Source organism: Taeniopygia guttata, chromosome 15 (genome assembly GCF_048771995.1).
Source record: "Taeniopygia guttata chromosome 15, bTaeGut7.mat, whole genome shotgun sequence".
NCBI lineage: Eukaryota > Metazoa > Chordata > Aves > Passeriformes > Estrildidae > Taeniopygia > Taeniopygia guttata.
The window spans coordinates 13549560-13568353 of record NC_133040.1 but is presented as its reverse complement, the minus strand read 5'-3'; the positions used below and the strand labels follow the sequence as shown (position 1 = coordinate 13568353).

Here is an 18794-nt window from a genome sequence, read left to right as displayed (position 1 = left end):
AAACATTAATCTTGTCTTGGCTCATTCATCTGAAAAATGCAGGTTTTCCTATTTCCACTCATTCCAGCTTGTCTGGAGCCCAGCTTGTGTGGGACTGGCAGCTGTACCGGGTCTGTAATTTGCCTCCTGCCAGTTTTGGGGCTCTGGGTTTTCTGCCGCTGCCTTCCCGTGAGGCTCACTCGGGTTTTTCAGCCTGAGCTGTGCACGGCACCGTTCCCCTGCAGAAGTCACTGGCCACGGCAGCTGCACCTGGGGCCTCATGGTAAAGGCAAGTGCTGGCCAAGCTGGTCCCCATGGCCAAGCTGGTCCCCGTGGCCAGGCTGGTCCCCTGGCCGAGCTGGTCCCCGTGGCCAGGCTGGTCCCCGTGGCCAGGCTGGTCCCCGTGGCCAGGCTGGTCCCCGTGGCCAAGCTGGTCCCCGTGGCCAAGCTGGTCCCCCTGGCCGAGCTGGTCCCCATGGCCAGGCTGGTCCCCGTGGCCAGGCTGGTCCCCATGGCCGAGCTGGTCCCCGTGGCCAGGCTGGTCCCCGTGGCCAGGCTGGTCCCCGCGGCCAGGCTGGTCCCCGTGGCCAGGCTGGTCCCCGTGGCCAGGCTGGTCCCCATGGCCAGGCTGGTCCCCGTGGCCAGGCTGGTCCCCACGCTGTGTCTGGTCACCTCTGCGTGGCACAGCTCCCTCAAAAAGAGCAAACCATTGTTTGCTTGGCTGTTACATGTAAAAAAATGTGCTTTAGAGGTAGAAATCTCTTGCAATTTACCCACAGATTTGTGTGAAGGTGGAAACAAGGCTCACTCCATGCCTGGAAGTTTTGTAAATGAAAGAGAACCACCGTAGGCTCAATTAACTGCTAAAGCTGCACAGAAAGCTGGAGAAGTGCTAAGGCAATTTTGGTTCTTTTCTACTTTTGTGTTATACATTATAATGGCATTTATGTATATCCTGCCTTTTTGGTTTCACTCCAGGAAGGATTGAACCTCAAATCAAAACAAATTCAAATTTTGCACTCACAAAGACCAGAAAGTAGTTGAATAATCAAGTTTTTAAGAAAGTCACTGACAGAATTCAGGAGTTGAGAAGGTGATTTTTGGGAAGATGAAAAGATTAAAGTTTTTAGTGGTTTACCTGAGATGTCATTCTCTGAGTTGACTGTATATTTAACATTTTTTTGTATTTTTTTACAGGGGTGATTACCAAGTCATATAGTTCTTGTAAGCTCTGATTCAAGGTCCACTATGTAAATCTGGCTATTTTTGCATTTACCTCATAATGGTATTTTAAACACAGATCTTAAACTATACTTGAAAGGAAGATAGACTTTTATCCAATTTACATCCCAGGAATTAGCAATGAAAACTGACATGAAAAAAATACTTGTGGTTCATCCACATATTTATACAAAAATCCAGCTTTGCAGTCCATAGCAGAAGGTTTTAATTAAGCCTGTTCTGGTCCACAGTACAGCAGTAACAGGAAAACATTAATTACCCTGAGCTATAACAGGATGTCTTAAAATCCTGCTGAGATCCTCTTTCTCTGAGGAGCCAGAGATTACTGTCACATTAGCTGATATGATCTTTCAGATACTAAACGTTTGAATTGATTAGAACTTCAGTTTTTCATTGTAAAGGGAAGTAATTAACAGTAACCCACACTGGTCAAAGAGAAAAGATATAAACTTCAATATGCATAGTGTGTTATACTAAAGTAATTTTAAAGAAATAAAGTAATTATTTTCCCTAAATTTTCCATATTTTGAGACCTCTATAAGATCTGCTAAATCTGTTTCCATCATATCAAAACTTATTTTTCATGAGATGTTGTTGGTCTCTCCAAGTAAGAGAGACTACCTTTCTGTACTACCTTATTCATTATTATATTGGGATGGCAAAGATCTTTCCAAAGACAGCTCTGCTAGGAATTGTGTCTGCCTATCAGCACCCTGAAGCACTTTGAGTAAAAAGCAAAAAATATGTGGGAAAAAGAAGGTTTGTTTTCCTGACTGTGCCAAACTGAAGTGGTCTACAGTAGAGTTTAATTCTTTGCACAGATAAATACGTGGGAGAGTGGGAAGTGATCTCAGGCCCCCTGTGGGGCTAAGATACAGGTCCACCCTTCTTGTTCAACTTGATTTATAATGAGTATTCATTTTTAACAGTGCTTCAGTAAAAATCTTTTAGTAATAAATCCTCTTGGAACAAAAGCTGTGACAATCAGCTGGATAGGAATAGTAGGTGCTAAAAGATAGGTTAAAGTGTCTCTTTCTCTATAAAAATGCCTCCCTTTCTGAATCAGTTCAGCATTTTCTTTCTCCTTGAGAGGCAAGGATCTTTGGGCTGCAAAAGGATAGAAAAAGAATTTTGTTTCCATTAAAAATTTGTTTTTCAAAGTTTGGTTAGAAAAGCCCCATCCTTTCCCTTACACTGAGCATGTGAAGAAAAGGATTCTTTCAGAAATTCAGAAAACATCTGTACCAAGTTGTCAAATGGCCTGGGGCCATTGTGGTGCCAGGCAGCGCTGGATTCATTAGTGTTACTGGACTCCCAGTAATTAGCCAGGTCCCTCTGGTGAGCAGTGGATGGACTTTGTAACTGAAGCCAGGTTTCAGTTACAGAAAAGGAAGCGAGCTGCTGCTCACAGAAGCTACAAGAGGTACTTGGACATCTGTTTGCTCAGATGATTAACCAGCCTGATGTCTCAGAGAGCTTCCTCCTTTCTCTTCTCATCTCTTTGCACAAAAAGTTGATTTTGCTATCACTGCTTTAATTTAGTGACCCACTGAATCAAATTTATAACTGGAGGGCATGACAACATCCAGTGATTACTGTTTTTAAACGGAGGCAGTTGTTTTTCCCTTGGGCTGTTTTTTCCTCACTGCCCACCAGATCTCTTGCTATCCAGGAAGCAATACCTTTATTTCTCTCCAGATCATTTTAGGAAGGAACATTTTTGCAAACAGTTATAAATACTTTGTAGAGAAATTAAGTGCAATGAGAGGTGGAGGTCAGGACCTCTTATTTTCAAATTCTGTCAGCACATTTTAAAACTAATCACCAATAAAGCCAAGGATCCTTAGAGAAACAGCCATAATGCTGCATTTGCTGGGCAAACAGGTCTCTGAGGGTGTGTTGTCTTTTCATACAGCTTTAGGTCTCATTCCAAATGGCAAAAAGTGACAGGCCACAAAGATCTTACATTCATGTTGAGTTTAATCCTCCTGAAATCAAGGAGAGTTTTGCTAGGAGCTTCAATGGGGGCTGAGATTTCACCCTTGGTTTTTTGAAAATATATTGGCTGCCTCCCAGTTTAATGTGATTTATTCATCTCTTCCTTTTAAGTTTATCCTCTGATTAGCTGAGTGAGTCTTGTGTGGGACCTTACTTAAAGGAGAGAAAAAAGTGTGGATTAGAGAAACTGAAAGAGCCAGACATGCAAGGCTGTATATTAATGTTCTCTATTATTTAGTTTATTCTTTCATGTGGCATTCCTACAAAAGGTAAAAATGTACAAATAGCTGACAAGGAGAATAATCAGAAGGATGAATAGGTATGAGATGGATTACTGTGCTGTTATAAAGGAAAAAAAGGTATAAGAGGAATTTAGAAAGAAATATTAAACTCTTCTGCCGTGAAAGTGGAGCTGGAAATCCTGGACACAGTAACAATTTCTGTGCTGCTCGTTGCTCCAGCCATTCAAGCTCACACATGGCTTTGCAAGTGAAGAGCAGATTTTTGCTAGAACTGAGTAGCTGGTGTGAAGAGCCACGGCCCATACATTCCTTCTCAAGCAGATGCATCAAGCTTCACCTTGCACAATTCCCTCTGCTAATGTGCCACACTGTGAGATCCAGGCTCATTATCGTGTCCTGGCACTGCTCTTTGTCCTTGTGCACGCAGCCAGCATCAAAACCTGAAACAATGAAATGCTCTGCTTAAGTGAATTTCTCTAAGAAAATCGTCCCTGTGCAAACCAGATTTTCTAATTGTCTGTCACCTTGGCAGATACAATAATTCTCTGTTGGTACATTAGATAGCAAGGGCCAGAATCCTTGCTTCTCCTTGTGAGCTACTGATAGTAGCCTGGGCCCAGAAACCTTCACTGGAGTCATTTTTACCTGCATTTGATGATATCAGCAGGCAGACAGGGCTGGAGATGGGTGGCAGCGTGTAGGATTTGTGTTTGTATTAAAGGTGGCATTGACACCTGGCTGCTCTGCAGCCTAGCCCTGACTGCTCCCTGTCTCCACCTGTGCCCTGCCTGGGGTCACAGAGAGGCTCAGGGTGCTTTGGGCTCGGGCACAACCACAGCTCATTTCTTTCCTCTCTCCTGAGAAGTGCCCCACCAGCCACGCCAGTAAATGCTCTTGGCATTTACTTCTGGCTGCAGAACCATCACAGCAGTTTTCCTCTCTAAATGCAGAGCTGAGAAATGCACCCAGTGGGCATTGCTGGAGGTGCCATTGGTTTTTAACAAGTACATCACAAAGTATTGGAAAAAAAGTTTTACCCTGGTTTGGTTTTTTTTCAGAAGGGGTGAGTTATCTATAATTTTTTCTTCTTCCTGTTGCTTAGCAGCCTTTAGCAGTTGTTGATGTATCATTTGATATGTACAGATGGTCAGCCACAGGAGTTGGAAGTTCAGATTTCCATCACGTGGGTTTTACACCTACTTCATACAAACCTCTATAGAGCTTCAAATGTGATTTTGTACATTTGCTCTCATGGAATTATGGAATTTCCTACCCTGCTGTCAACAAGCTGTGTATTATTCCTTGGAAATCCACTTCAGATAGTCATTAATTATGTCTAGTTAGTGTCAAAATAGTTAATTTCTTTTCTTCTTTTTTTTTTTTTTTTATACTTAATAGCATGCTATCATCTGGCAGCCTAATCTTTGCTTTAATGAACAGTACCAACACATTAAAATGATGTGAAAATTATCACTTTAACTTCACAGAAAAATATATAATTAGTACAAGAAACACATTAAATTCTTCAAGGATACCTCAAGTGCATGGATTCTGATGTTGATTAGAAGCCCTTCTGCAGAAATTGTTATTTTAGGATATTAGCAACCCTTCTCTCCCAATTTGCAATAAATTACCACTCTCTGCCATAGATTGATATATATGTTGTGTACAGATAGGATCTAATGCATGTAAGAACATCTCCGAGAGTATAGCTAATTAGTTAAAATACAAATATTCACAGTTTTTGGGGATTTTGGCCGGAGGTCTAGGGGAAAACAGCATAACATACCTGTGTCTAAACAGGTTTATGTGGAAGAGTACCGGTATATGGACGAATGGACAGATTTTTTTTTTTTTTTTTTTTTTTTTTTTTTTTTTTTTTGTTGCACTGTCACTGTTATCTGTTTTTCCACTGAGATTTCACCTGCCTGTTGCCAAAGCTTCTGTTCTGTTCTAGATGTTGATCTGGATTACTGAAAACCTTTCAGGGGTGTCATACTCCTCATTGGCTGCTGTAAGTTTTGGAAAATGAACCAGTTTAGCTGCACTGTAGGATGGCTTCAGGCTGCTGCTGTGACACAGTGCATCTGTGGATCTGGCATAGATCTAAATGCCACAAAGCCCCAGCTCTGTGATGAAATTCTAACTCTGTAAGGCTGTAGGATACCATGGGCTTGGCTTCACATCCACCAGGGCATTTCCATGGGGCCCTGGGGGAGAGGTGTTGGCAAATCTCTCCCTCATGTACCACACTGCTTTCTGATCTGATTGAGTTGTACTCGGGCTGGCTGGTACCAGGAGAGCTGTTGTCTGACACGTTCTTCTTCATCCTCTGCTTTTCTACAGGAGGAGCAATGTCCCTTGACATTTCACTCTCTGGGAATCCTCTCTGAATTTCTGCAGTCTCAGAAAGGCAGCTCTGCTCTCCCACTTACCAGTCGCTCTCATCATTGTGATTCATTTTCCTGTGATGTGGTATCTCATTTCTTCAATGTGAGCATTGTCCTGGGGCCAGGGGATAAAGGCTGTGGTGCTGGGGTCTGGGTTTGTTTCTGGGGCTGCCTGAAGTGCCCAACTCCCTGCTGCAGCGGGCAGGATCTTGCGGCTCACCCCCACCATGTGCAGAACTTGTGCACAGATCTTGAACTATACCTGAAAGGAAGATAGACTTTTATCCAATTTACAAGCCAGGAATTCGCAATGAAAGCTGACATGGCACAATACTTGTGGGATTTACATACAGGAGAATGGACACATTTCTGTTCTCCAAGAGCCTCTTCTTCCTACCTTTACACCTTTTCCCTAGTTAACTTACGATTTCTTTAGCCTGCATTTCTCTTATGTCCTTTCTAGTTTTCAGAGATGACTTTATCTCTTGCCTCTGGAGGAATCTGAGCTACAATGTAATTCAATGTATTGCTTCAGAGCACCCAGAATGCTGTGACCCTGCATCCATGCCTTGATCTTAATTTCTGAATGTGTGTGAAATGAAGCCTGCATATAGATATATTTGTCACAGAGACTTGAATTCTATTTTGTGATTTTACCTTTCTGCCAGTCCATGTTTTCACACACTGAGTTATTCTTGTTTATTCTCAGACCTTCTTTATCTGAGGGGGAAAAAAATTAAAGAGGTCTGTTTTGAATTCCCTGTCTGCCATCTTGCATGAATTTTTATACCAATAACACCAGCAGATTGCCATATGTACTTTTAAATCCTCTACTTTGGAGATAAGATTGATGTTAATCCCACCTTTCTCAGTAATCTCCTGAAGAATTTACCTGCCTGGAATGATCATATTTATTTATTTTTGGATTCTAAACTCTTTTCTTTTTAATATCCCTTCAATATGCTTTTCATTTCAAGTTGCTTGGATGACTCATTACTAGTCTCAGGTAGAGAATGTATTTTCTGTGCTAGCCACTGAATAACAACTTTAGATGGATTCTTCTCCATGGATGATTTTTATGATTATTATTTTTAATCTTAGAGATGTCTCCTTTCATGATATGCTGCTGTGTACTAGCAATAGATCTGACTGTAGTTTGCACTGAAACTCTTTTCTGACCATTTAAAGAGGAGTATTAAAGTGGAAGTAAATTATTTGTTGCTTTTTCCTGATCCTCTTAAACTGCCAACATAGTGAGAAAGGGATTTTGTATAAAAGACAGCTTTATTCTAAAGGTCTCTAAAGAAGCAATAGAGTTCAGTCCCCAATGGATAAAGGTGAGAAATTTGGCTGTATGTTCGTAAATGAAGTTTTGTATGCCAGAAGACCTAATTTAGAAGGGAATTGTTTGAGTCCTGTTCTGCCAAGGTTAATGTAGGAGAGGCCAGTTCCTACCCACTACAGAAAGATGATCCTTATCCCAGGCATTTTGCTGCTTTTGTCATACAAATCATAGAGCTCTAAATCAAGGTAACCAGGCTTATAATGAATTAAACTGGACCTCAGAAGTTTAAGATACAGACAAAAAGCTGAAAATAATTGAAGATAGTAATTTAACTGGTTAAAAAAAATCAAAACAAAATTAAATGCTTATAAAGCTGAGTCAAATATTTGAGAAAATATGAGAAATTAAACCTGAGGAAACTTTCCGTCCATTTCTCTCTTCTGGAAGATACAAAATGCAGTTTCCTAGCTATTTCTAATGTAACTGTATTTTAGGAATACACCTGGGAGCCCACCAGATTAATGGAGACTGCAAATAATCTTGAAAACAAAATGAAACATTCTTCAAAATAAGGGAAGATTGCAAGTAAGTCTTATAATTTTCTTTCCCTAAGGCCATAGCTAGAGGATAGTTGAAATTATATTTGAAATGGGTTTTGTTTTTTTCCTTTATAATGCATACCAATTACTCCTACAGTAAGTAGATCTGGTTTCCTCAGACTGTTTTCAGAAGACATTACACAGATTATAGATAAAGGCACAATTATATGACCAGACATGCATTAGCAAAGAAAGAATTCCTTGCACCTGCAGGCTCTGCCACCTGTATGGCTCAGAGTGCCAGATTTGGACACTGGTATTGGAAATATCTACCAGCAAAAAATCTCCTGTTCAAAAACATCTTCTGGTTTCCTCAGGATTTCCACCTTAGTTTTCATGAGCAACATTTCCTATGAAATTATTTAGCAGCTGCTGTGTTCAGAGTCTGGGATTTCCAAACCCACCATCCTGTAGATTAAATCCCCTTTCGTTGTGAGTCAAGTCAGTAGAATTGCAGTGAGTTTGAGTGGGGGAAAGGCCAGCTGCAGAGACAGTGCAATTTAACAATGTAACTTAAAAAACAGTAGACAAGCCTGATGTTAAAATGCAAATGACATAAAACCTTTATGGCTCCTTCTAAATCTGCTCTCAAAACAGCTGCTAGACTTTGAAGCACTCCTTGATGAAGTGAGTTGGGATTTATGACACCTAAAGAATCAAATTCCTTTTGTTTTTCAGTTAATACATGACAGGAATAAATAGCAGTATGTAAATAAATAACAGTTTGCTTTCTGGTTTTAATTAAGTTTGGCAAAATAAGGTCAGAAGAGGAGTATTTGAAGTTGCCTTGGGGATTTTTCAGTCAAACTAATGCTAAAAATGTAAAGAAAAATATGAGATACATTTGGTCCATCATTGTCATGGCTATAATTGCTCTAGAATCAGCCTTGTACTCAGTAAAAGAAATGTGAGAAATTTCTGTTGGCATGTTTGGAAAATGGATTGACCTGGTGTTTACTCAGTAAAATAATTTGATGTAATCGTGAGCCACAGCTGGTTTTTAGCATTTGCAGAAGCCAAGAGTTGAAGAGAAAAAAAGAGCAAGCAAATGTTGGACGTGTTAAAAGTGTTGGAAGCATTAAGGATATTAAATATTTATAGCAAATAATTGGTTTTGCATTTTGGTCTCCAAATTAGTGTAGCTCTTGTGTATTGGGGACGTGGTTTATTTGTTCATCTAAACTGTGCGAGTCTAGAAGCTTTCTGCACTGTTTGACATGGACATCTCTGAGGCCATGGACTGCTCGTCCTGCCAGGCTCCTGCAGGGAACAGGCTGAGACAGGTGAGAGTTTGTGAAGAAAGTTCATAAGATAAAATGCAGTGAGCAGTTACGAAGTACAGAGCATTAGGCAGTTCTGTGCTTCACCCAGTTCCCATTCTCTTCCCACATCCTCTTTATCCTGTCAGCAGCTCAGCCAGATGATCTCAGGCACTGAAGCTTTTTGGTCTAATCCATCAGCCTCAGTGCAGATCAACAACGTCCAAAATGACCATGCCCATTTCAGGTCAGCTGAAATATGCCAAAAGCTCAGCATTAGTTTAAATGCTTCATAAATTCAGAATCTCCATCAGTGATTATAGAGCACTTTGGAGGCCAAGAAGTTCAAAAGCACTTTAAAAAGATAAGTGAAAATAAATTATGATCATTATTTTGGTGATAGAACAATGACATATGCAATACTTTACTGTTCAGTCTCTCTGCATTTTACTAAGATTAATGTTGTCAAGTTTACTTCCAGCAAAACATGACTTTTCCAAGTTTGGAAACTCAGTCCCTATAAATGGGTGAGCAGCTGCATCTCTCAGCATCAGGCACTGAAGCTGCAGCAGTCCAAGTGACACACGGGTGATTCAGTTCTGAACCCAGTTCAGTAGAGGTGGATACACAAAGAGCAAAGGCTGCTTCCCTGAGTGCCTCCTGACACTGTTTTGGGGATGGAAAAGGGTTCAGGCAGAGTTTGCTTTGGGCTGCACTGTCTGGAAACACGAGGCTTTAAAACATCTGTAAGCCATTCACTGGTCCTAATCACTGTGTGCTTAATCTGTGACATTATTTTGCCAATTTTTTATGTTCACTGATTTTCAGAACTACATTTTGATAACCTTCTTTGTTTGAAAGAAGTGCCATTGATAAAGGTTGGCATCACAGTTTAATTAGGTGTCACTTCTGGTTAGTCCGGCCTATTGCCAAGTGTCAAGATGGGAGGAAGCACTGGGTTTAAACCTTATCAAAGTAATCTTTTCTTCTCCTCTCCTTTAAATCTGCGTTGCTATAATTATGAAAAGCAGCTAATTTTCAGCATCACCCAGGGGCAGAAGCTGTGAGTTGCCATTTCTTTTCCTGTACAGCTGCCTGGTTCCGTGAATGCATCTTGGGAGACTCATTTGCTTCGTTACCAAGAGATGATCTGCAGCTGTGGATGGTGGTTTGTGCTGTATAATGGGCTTCCCCAGCCCTCACTTTGGAAGGTGATTATGAGCCCTTCTGCTGCTCTGGGAAGGGCACAGATCGGTGCTGTGCAGGAGACCTGGAGGTTAGGACTGAGTGGGCAGGAGGAACATCATCTGCCATTCCCCACAGCATGGTGCAGCACACTGATGCCAGACTTTCAGCCAAGGGCCAGCAAGGCTTCCATTTCTGAGGCCTGACAACTGTCTCAGGGAATTTTGTTGGAGTTCTGTTTCGTACTCTAGGAACTCATGAGAAATATTAAAGTATACCTTATTAACATTTGTAGTTATTAAAAAGTCAAACAAGAAAGCCAAAGGGGGTCTGCATTTAGATTATTTAAAAGTATTTAATGTGTGGGTGCATTATTTCAAAAATGAGAGCAATGAATACCCAGGAGATGGGGAATTTTGTGTTTAGCAGCAAAATAAGAGATGCTAAACCCTTCATGTGCAGGGGAGCTTTCTCCCAGAGACAAGTGTGCTGGCAGGTGAGTGGAAGTGGGGCAGGGGGAGAGGCACAGTGTCTCAGAATTAAAGAGCTCAGAGGAACATTTTGGAATACACTAGAAAATCAGGAGAGAGTACACCCCATTGTTTTCAGAAGCACGCTGTTCTTGTTTCTTTAGATAACCTGCACAGTTGTGATTTCAGGTTTCTGGGTTTTTAGTAGTACACACTCAGGGTAAGTCCATATCGTGAAGTGTTTCTTCTGACTGGCCTACGAAGAAATGATGGCATGAATTTGCAGTAGCAAACTCATGCCTGTGTTCCAAGCTGAAGGAGAGGTTTTAACAAACATCTGAGGAATATGCATGATTTTTTGTTCAATCTTCAGTGCTCTATAAGTGTTCAAAAGCATGTTGATATACAAAAGATATCAAATTCTTTGGGTTCAGCTACCTATAGGTGTTTTAGCCCATAATTCCAGCCATCTTTCAGCTTTGTCATATAATGTTCAGTATATTTTTATCTGTCCTCATTATACACCTTTGTTTCATAGATAATGATTATATTAATCAAAGCCCATTTAAATTAATAGATCCAGCACTTTTATTCTTAACATTTCAGCCTGTTTTTTTCCCCTCAGACCATTTGTCAAACATATCTGTCAAAAATACTTCTTGCCTACAATAAATATTGTTTGAAGTCATACTCCAAATGTGAAAAGAACAATCTATTTGCTCCCAGCTAGAATTGTTCTATGGTTGATCAAAAATGAGGGGGTCATTGTGAGATAATAGTTTTGGGATAGATGATTGATGTCACTTACTGGAGCCTGTGCTTTGAGGCTAGGTAGACACACCAAAGACTAAGTGAACTTGAAAGCTGAATTCCCATCTCAGGCTTACAAATGAGCCATCTCAGCTGAGCTTGGAGCAGTTGTTTAATCAGCAAGGAGCAACCTCTGTGAGATCCCAATGTTGTTCCTATTTGTCATTAAATGGGGGTCATCAGTCTCCGTGACTCTCCCTACAACCTATTAAATTTCCTGTAAAGAAAACAAAAGCACTGATTAGTGAGACCTGGAGATGTTTGTCAGAGCTACAGGTGCCTTTCTTGACAGGAGACAGTATAAAAACAAATCTCTGTAAAATAAAAAGCTTCTGTTAATCTTGAAAGGTGAGGGGAGGATTATGGATAATTGAAGGTGGGAGAACAAAATTGTTACATCTGAAACATAAACACATTGTCTTTGTGTCCATCAGAAAATTGATTTTTGATGCTCATTTTCCCTCACTTGATTTGTCTTCGGTGAAGTTCATATTTCTGAGATAACAAACTCCTTTTAACCTTGGCAATCAGCTTGTAGAAATACAGTTTTGCTTCTTTAACCACAGTACAATCCCTGGTGGTTAGTATCATGCTTTTCCTCACTGTATGAGCTTGTGGAGTACAGGGTTTGTTGCCAAATATGCATCCAAGATTCTGGTGAGGCCCTTCCTTCCTTCACCCCACATCCAGCTCTGCATCTTCTCCATCCTGTGCACATCCCCAGATCCTTCACCTCTCCTCCACTGCAGTCTTTTCCTGATCTGTTTAAAAACTTTGCTGACTTGTGATCACTTCCTCATTATTTAGGTTAAAATGTGCATGTGGTTGTATTGCTACCTACACAAGCAAATAATTCTTGTTTTAACTAAGAAATGCATAGATTTAGCTTTTTAAAAACTCAGATACAAAATAAAATGGTTTGATGTTTTGCATTTGGGTGTAATGCAGCTGGGAATAGTATTCCTTCCCTGTTTGCAAATACATAGGAAAGTGTGTTTATTGATATTGACCAAATAAATACATTTTATTGCACTGTAGTTACAGATGGAGAGGCAGAGTGGAATCCTTTTAACAGAGACAAATATACTTGGAAGAAAAATAGCTTTAGGAGTGAAAACTAAAGAATATGGATTAGATAGCGTGATAATGTTATTTGTAGAAAGCTCTGAACAGATCAGACTGGAACATACTGAATAACTGAGGATGTTGTTTATAGTTAGTCCTTGGCTATTTGTCTAAAGTAAACTTGGAATTAGTTGTGGATTTATTTGGTAATTAGAGTAGTTCAAGCAATTTATCTAATCAAGCACACTGCAAGTCTTCATCCACCATCAGATTTTATTTCTTGCTTGGTTCTTTCTGCCTTATGTGACTTGAATTAAAGTTTTCATAAAACCTCTAGATTTCTGTATAAGAATGGATGTTCATCTCTGAGCAGGTCCACAGGCAGGAGAAGAGAGTTCATTGAAGCAGCAGCACAGAATCTCATGCAATCTACTTTGAACAGAAGCTGTAGCTGTAGATTCTGTGCCTCAGAAAATCCAATTCAAAACTTCATGAAGTTTAAGTGGGGATTAATTTGGCCACAAGTGTTGTACCTTCTTGGCCTTCTGCAGAAATCTGAAATCTTGCCAGCATTTATACCTTAAACGGGCTTGTTCTTAAATTAAGATGAGGTAATGTTTTGTACTCGCAGATGGCACAGAGGGAAAAAGGAGGCTGATCTTGTACCAAAGAAATTAAACTAAAATGTCAGTTAAATTAGTTAACTGCATAGCTTGGACCAATGTGAGATGCTTCAGTGCATCTAAGACCTTAAGTTATGCGGTAAAAGCAGGCTCAGGGGTCAGCAGCCAGTTTGCCTGCAGCTCTTTGCTCTCAGCAGCAGGCAGGATATGGCACCATTTACATTGAATCAGTCTGTTTTCTGCCTGCCTTTTCCCCAGTATTTATAATTCTTTTGCTTAGATTTACAGCCAGAAATGCTCATTAAAATAGCAGGTGATTATACAGATTTTCTTATTTTCCTCTTGCTTTGCTATCTGAATTTAGCAATGACCCTGGATTTAGCCACAGTCCTGAAGGTGAATATATGCAGAATGTGGGCTGGCTGCTAACAGTGCCCACAGATTTTTCTTGCTTCGTGGTAGCTGAAAGACAAGAGATTTGTTGAGGGTCAGAGAGCAGCGTGTCCCTCCAGGCACACAGCCCTGGGGCTGCAGACAGACATCGATGTTATCCTCATTTCCTTGAGCTCCTGAAACCATGCAGGGAATGCACACGGCAGCACTGAAATCAAAGGTTAACTCGGAAATGTCCAGAGGTCCATGGCCCTGGCTGATGGCATCCTGAGGGTGCAGGGACCGCACCTGTAGGTACCTGAGGTAACCCCTCTTGGAAGTGTGGCTGTGCTGCTGCTCCTCACAGCAGGGCACAGGCAACAGTTCAGTTCAAGGGGCTTCAGTTCCTGCTCCACTCCATCTTAGCCCAAAACATATTTCTGTGAGTAGCCTCAATTTTGATAGTGTTTGCAAACCTTCCTTTGTGACACCACACTGGTTCCTCACTTTGTTCTCAAGGAAGAGCCATTTGAAAGCTTCATTTTATGTGGAAATGGACCTTGATGTCTGCAGCTTTCTTGAACACAACTGAAATATTTTTTACCCATTTTTAACACCTTTTGAGTTGTCAGTCTGTAATGAATTGTGAATTCAAGTCAGTTCTGACTGAGGTGTTCTCCAGTTCCCGAGGTTTGCACGCTGCCTCACGACAATAGTTTTACGTGTGCTGTTCAGCCGTTCTTTGGTCCCTCTCATCTGATCTCTCATCAGTTCCTGGGGGAATTGGTTTTATCGTGTTTCCAATCCTTCGCTTTCACACACCTAAAGCATCACTCTTTTCTGTTCTGAAAACCCAGCACCTGGTTATGCTCATGCTGAGCAAAATGAAATAACAGAGGCAAGGGCACGCCAATTAGAGCCCTGAAGGATCTGCAGCGGCTGCTGCTTCCAGGAGCACGTAGCACTTCTGCAAGATGATGCTGTGATTACCTTGCCTTTGAAAGTGCTGCAGACTCTTCAACAACTTCCATGGGTGTTTGCCTCAAACTGAATGACTCCGGTTTAATTTAAATGTAAATGAAAAGTACATCATTTAAAATGTTTAACAGACACTGGAGGATTTTGCACAGAGCAGAATTGATCACGTGCTGCGTTCTGTCGTGGTTATTATTCACTTATGCCACATATAAAATCTTTAATCAGCTCCAGATGATTTTCTCCCTCCATCCCCCATCCATGTAGAGGGTCTTTAGGAAGACTTCCCAAGAGCTATGCCAGCTTGGCTTCTGCAAGATGCTGCTGGTTTCCTAAATCCTGCTGCAAAGTGGCTTTCATGATTGCAGAGCAGAACTAATGCCTTCTAATACTTTCTTTGCAGTGAGCAGCAAAACCCAAGCAAATGGCAGGCGTTAGTTCCTGCAGTAATTCTGGGTCCTGGCAGGCTCTCCTCAGAAGTTCCTGGCCTCTTCTGGCTGCAGTAAACTGCAGGTTTGAAAAGAAGGACAAGAGGGAGTCTAACTCCAAGCTTGCAGGCGTTTTAGAGAGACTGTTCTGAGGTTTGGAGCTCACAATAAGAAGCCTTGTCCATATCTTCAAAGCCTTCAGGATGCTCTGCTTTCTGCAGAGAAATTCTTAGGAGTTCTCTATACTCAAACAGTCATTCCTGCCGGTAATTTATATGTTATTCCAGGCATTCCATTAGTTCCACTATGGATTTTGATCTACTTCATGTCTGTATAGTCTCCAGACTGTTCTTTTGTAATTAGAAAATATTATGTTTCTTAAAAAGGCACAAAAATAGGATCAGGCCAATACTTCTGTTGCACACACCTGTAGTAGAGCAATGCTCCCTGTCCTGGGGCTGAGGGTATCCAGGTGTGTGAGCAGTAGCAGCACACCTGTTTAGACCTCCTGAAGCAGGGGCACTTCTTATATTTATTTTATTTCCTATGAAACAGCAACAATACTAGTATTGCAAAAAAAGGTCTTCTTAACTGTCTGAATTGCTGCAGGTTCTACATACAGGATCTTACTACAGGCTTTTTAATTAATCTGTTCCCCAAAATTCAATTTTTTTATCACCTTCAGCCTTTGCCAGTCTGGAGTTTTCCTTATTACATATATCTGCTCAAAGTAATAAGTGTAGAAATTGCTTTTAATGCCATAACATTAAAAACAGATATACTGATCCCTGCTGAAAGTCGCATTATTTTTAATTGTCTGACTTGCAGGGGATCAATAGCCTGGGAACCTGTGAGTAGCATGGACAATTCATTCTTCACACTGTTCAAGAGCTGTGGAGTTAATCCTGTATGTGGCAAGTTTGTCAAATTAACAGATTCTTCAGTTTTGTTCTGGCTGCTGCTAGGGATAAATAAATGAAGATGGAAATCCACCCAACTCACCAGGAACTGGTTCCAGCCTTGGGCAGGTTGCAGCCACAGAAGTGGGTGATGATGGCTTTTACAGGGAAGGCTGTAGACCAGATTTTGTGCGGCACAAGGTTTCTTGGTGGAGCCCCCAGGTTTCTGTTTGTGCCAGCTCTGCTGAGTTCCTGCACAGAGGAGCTGAATTCTCATTAACAGGGTCTGGCTGAGAATTCATTACAAACAGGTCTGTGCTGAGCACAAGAACACAACAGACCACTGTTCACCATGTGACAGCAGAAGTTCCCCAAGCAAGTGCACCCTCACACACTACGTGTTAGCAAAAGTTAGTATTGAATTTACTCTGCAGAGTAACTGTGTGATAAATAATTTCAATCCTTTAGTTAGTCACTTAAAGGAGCCCCATAAATAATTACTGATTTACTGACAGCAATTTAGTTGGTCTAAGAACCCAAGATTAATAACACACTCTGCTTGTTCTCTGGAATAATAGCTTAGGTGCAATTTCTAAACATTATATATCTTTATCTCGGACTCTGATACCAGTCAGCTAATCCTGAGCAAAGGAGCTAAGAAAATGCAGCTAAAATGGAGATTTCTTTCATCTCAATAAATCTCTTTCCCTTACTGCCTTTTTTTTCACCATAGTCAGGTTTCTAGTGAGGCAATCTTAATTTATTAGTTTAATCTGGGAAATTAGTTGCTGTGGGTTTTGGTTGTATAGATCAATGGGCAATAAAAAACATTTTGACTTAAGTGAGATTTCTTTTCCTTTTCCAAGGATGCAAAGAGAATACTGAAATATTTTAGACCATTATTGTTTCAGAGACTAAAATTCAAATAAATAATATTTTACTGAAATCTCTGGTAAAGGGAAGTCTGTTGCTCTCAAGCAATAGCTGTCTGCAAGTGTGAGAAGACATAACACATTAAAAGTTTAAAAAAGTAACAACTGTTATGTTAGAAGTACCCCCTCCCCCCAATATTATTATAAATTATGTTTTAAAGAAAGAAAAATGAAAGCATTTTTGAAAGTTTCTAGCTGATTTTGGAATCTAAGTCACATCATTGGTGACATGGGACCGAAGCCACATAGTTGTACCTTCAAAAATATTTGTTGAAAGTAATTGGACCGAAGCCACTATTTGAACATTTTTCTAGGTCTCATTTGCATTTGAGGAGTTAAGGATGTTTTAATGTCTGTGCCACCATGATTTAGACTTTAAGACCTTTACTACTTGGCCTTCCAGCTGCCCAGTCGCTTATGAAAGCAGGATTTAGCTGTTCAACTCCTTTAGACCTTGTGGTGATTAGTGCAATGGCAAGAGAAAAATTGGACCTGGCTGCTTAAACACAGAGCTAAGCATTCAGCAGCATTTTACAAAATGCTCCATAGGTTAGGCTTGAATTCAGGATAAGCAAAAACCACAAAAGCGCTCACAGTGTTTATTGAATGGGTCCAATTAGTGTGCAGAGAAGTGACCAAATGCCTTTACCCTTGTGCAAATGAAGAACCAGCCTCTGCTCTTACGCTGTTCTGAAATGGGAAGCCCCTGCAGCAGAAATGCCCAGGCCAGAAGGGAAATGCTCTGCCTGTGGTGTGTGGCAGCTCCTGTGCTCCCGAGCAGCCAGTGCCACCAGCTGCCACCGCCACCCCTCCATCCACGTGCCCTGCACGGGAGCGCTGAGCCCCGCGCAGCCCAGGCTGGTCCTGCGCTCCCCTCCTGGAGCAGCTGGAAGAGCCAAAGCCAGCGCGGCCTCAGCTCATGGTGCTGATGGTCCTGGCTGCTCCTGCCTGCCGGGAGAAGGGCACCGAGCCAAACGAGCTCCTTGCTCTTTGCCTCCACAACAAATGGATTTTAGATTGTTCTTTTCATATTTGGATGTTTGCAGAGTTCTGCTTTTCCCCTGAAGGGTTCTGTGGGATTGGCAGGGCACCTTCACTTGGCTTTTTAAGTCTAGGTTGCATCTCGGTACGCTTGCGTTGGCAGGGTAACAGAGTATTTACTTCTTTTCCCATTTCTTTAGTTTCAGAGATGAAAATCAGTGACTTGTTTAATGGGTTGAAAAATCTCCACTGCTACTCTGATACTGGACTGCTGTGTACCTTGTGTTGTTTTGTTTCAAGTTAGGGCATTTTCCCTGAAACGTAATTTTCTTCATTGTGGAATGCAGTATGAGGTAGAGGTTGCACTTCAGAGACATATACCTGGTTACAAAGCATTAGTGTTTTCACCTCACTGTTTCCATTCTTCCTGGAAATGTCCCTTATGTATTCATTAGATAGATGATGGATCAGTGTGGCACAGGTTTGGAATAAGATTCACACCAGGAGATGTGAAAAGACAATATTGAGATAGAGAGTGGAATTCTTTTCATATATGGGAGAGAAATACTCTGAAAACACAGTATCTGTTTTTGATTTCCACAAATAGTTTTCTTCCTTTTACATTTCCATTCTGAAATTACATCTCGGTAGAAAAATCTTGTATTTTTTCTTTTTTGAAGTGAAATGGCATGTATAGTAAACTGTTGTCTTAAACAGTAATGACTTGCTCAGGACTCCTTGCTGGTAGCTAGTGAACCACAAAAATATCCCGAGATGAACAATTTAAACAAAAAGTAGCACATCATTTGCTTGAACTCAGCAGCACACTTTGATTGAAGAGGGTCTGTGTCTGTGTTTGCTCCCCAAGAACATTTGAGTGTTTGACCGAGACACAGAAAGTAGGCAGGAAAGCGTGGGGTGATTCATTCCAAAATCTCTGTCTTTCTTTTGCCAGAAGCCAAATTTGATGCACATATTTCTAGTTCATCGTGAGTTCTATCAAGTGAGGAAACAGACCCAACAAATGACTAAATATTTTCTAGCTGGCACTATGTATAAC

The 18794-nt window shown here is 41.0% G+C and overlaps 1 long non-coding RNA gene across 1 annotated transcript; it reads right to left on the bottom strand.

The window, feature by feature from the left end:
• Nucleotides 1-3194: 3194 nt before the first annotated feature.
• LOC115497431 (uncharacterized) lies at nucleotides 3195-16070 on the bottom strand. Its single transcript, XR_003962999.4, has 4 exons — nucleotides 15925-16070; nucleotides 11458-11676; nucleotides 5897-6113; nucleotides 3195-3901 (listed from the first exon to the last, which is right to left on the bottom strand). It is a non-coding gene; the product is annotated as an uncharacterized lncRNA (long non-coding RNA).
• Nucleotides 16071-18794: the final 2724 nt, after the last annotated feature.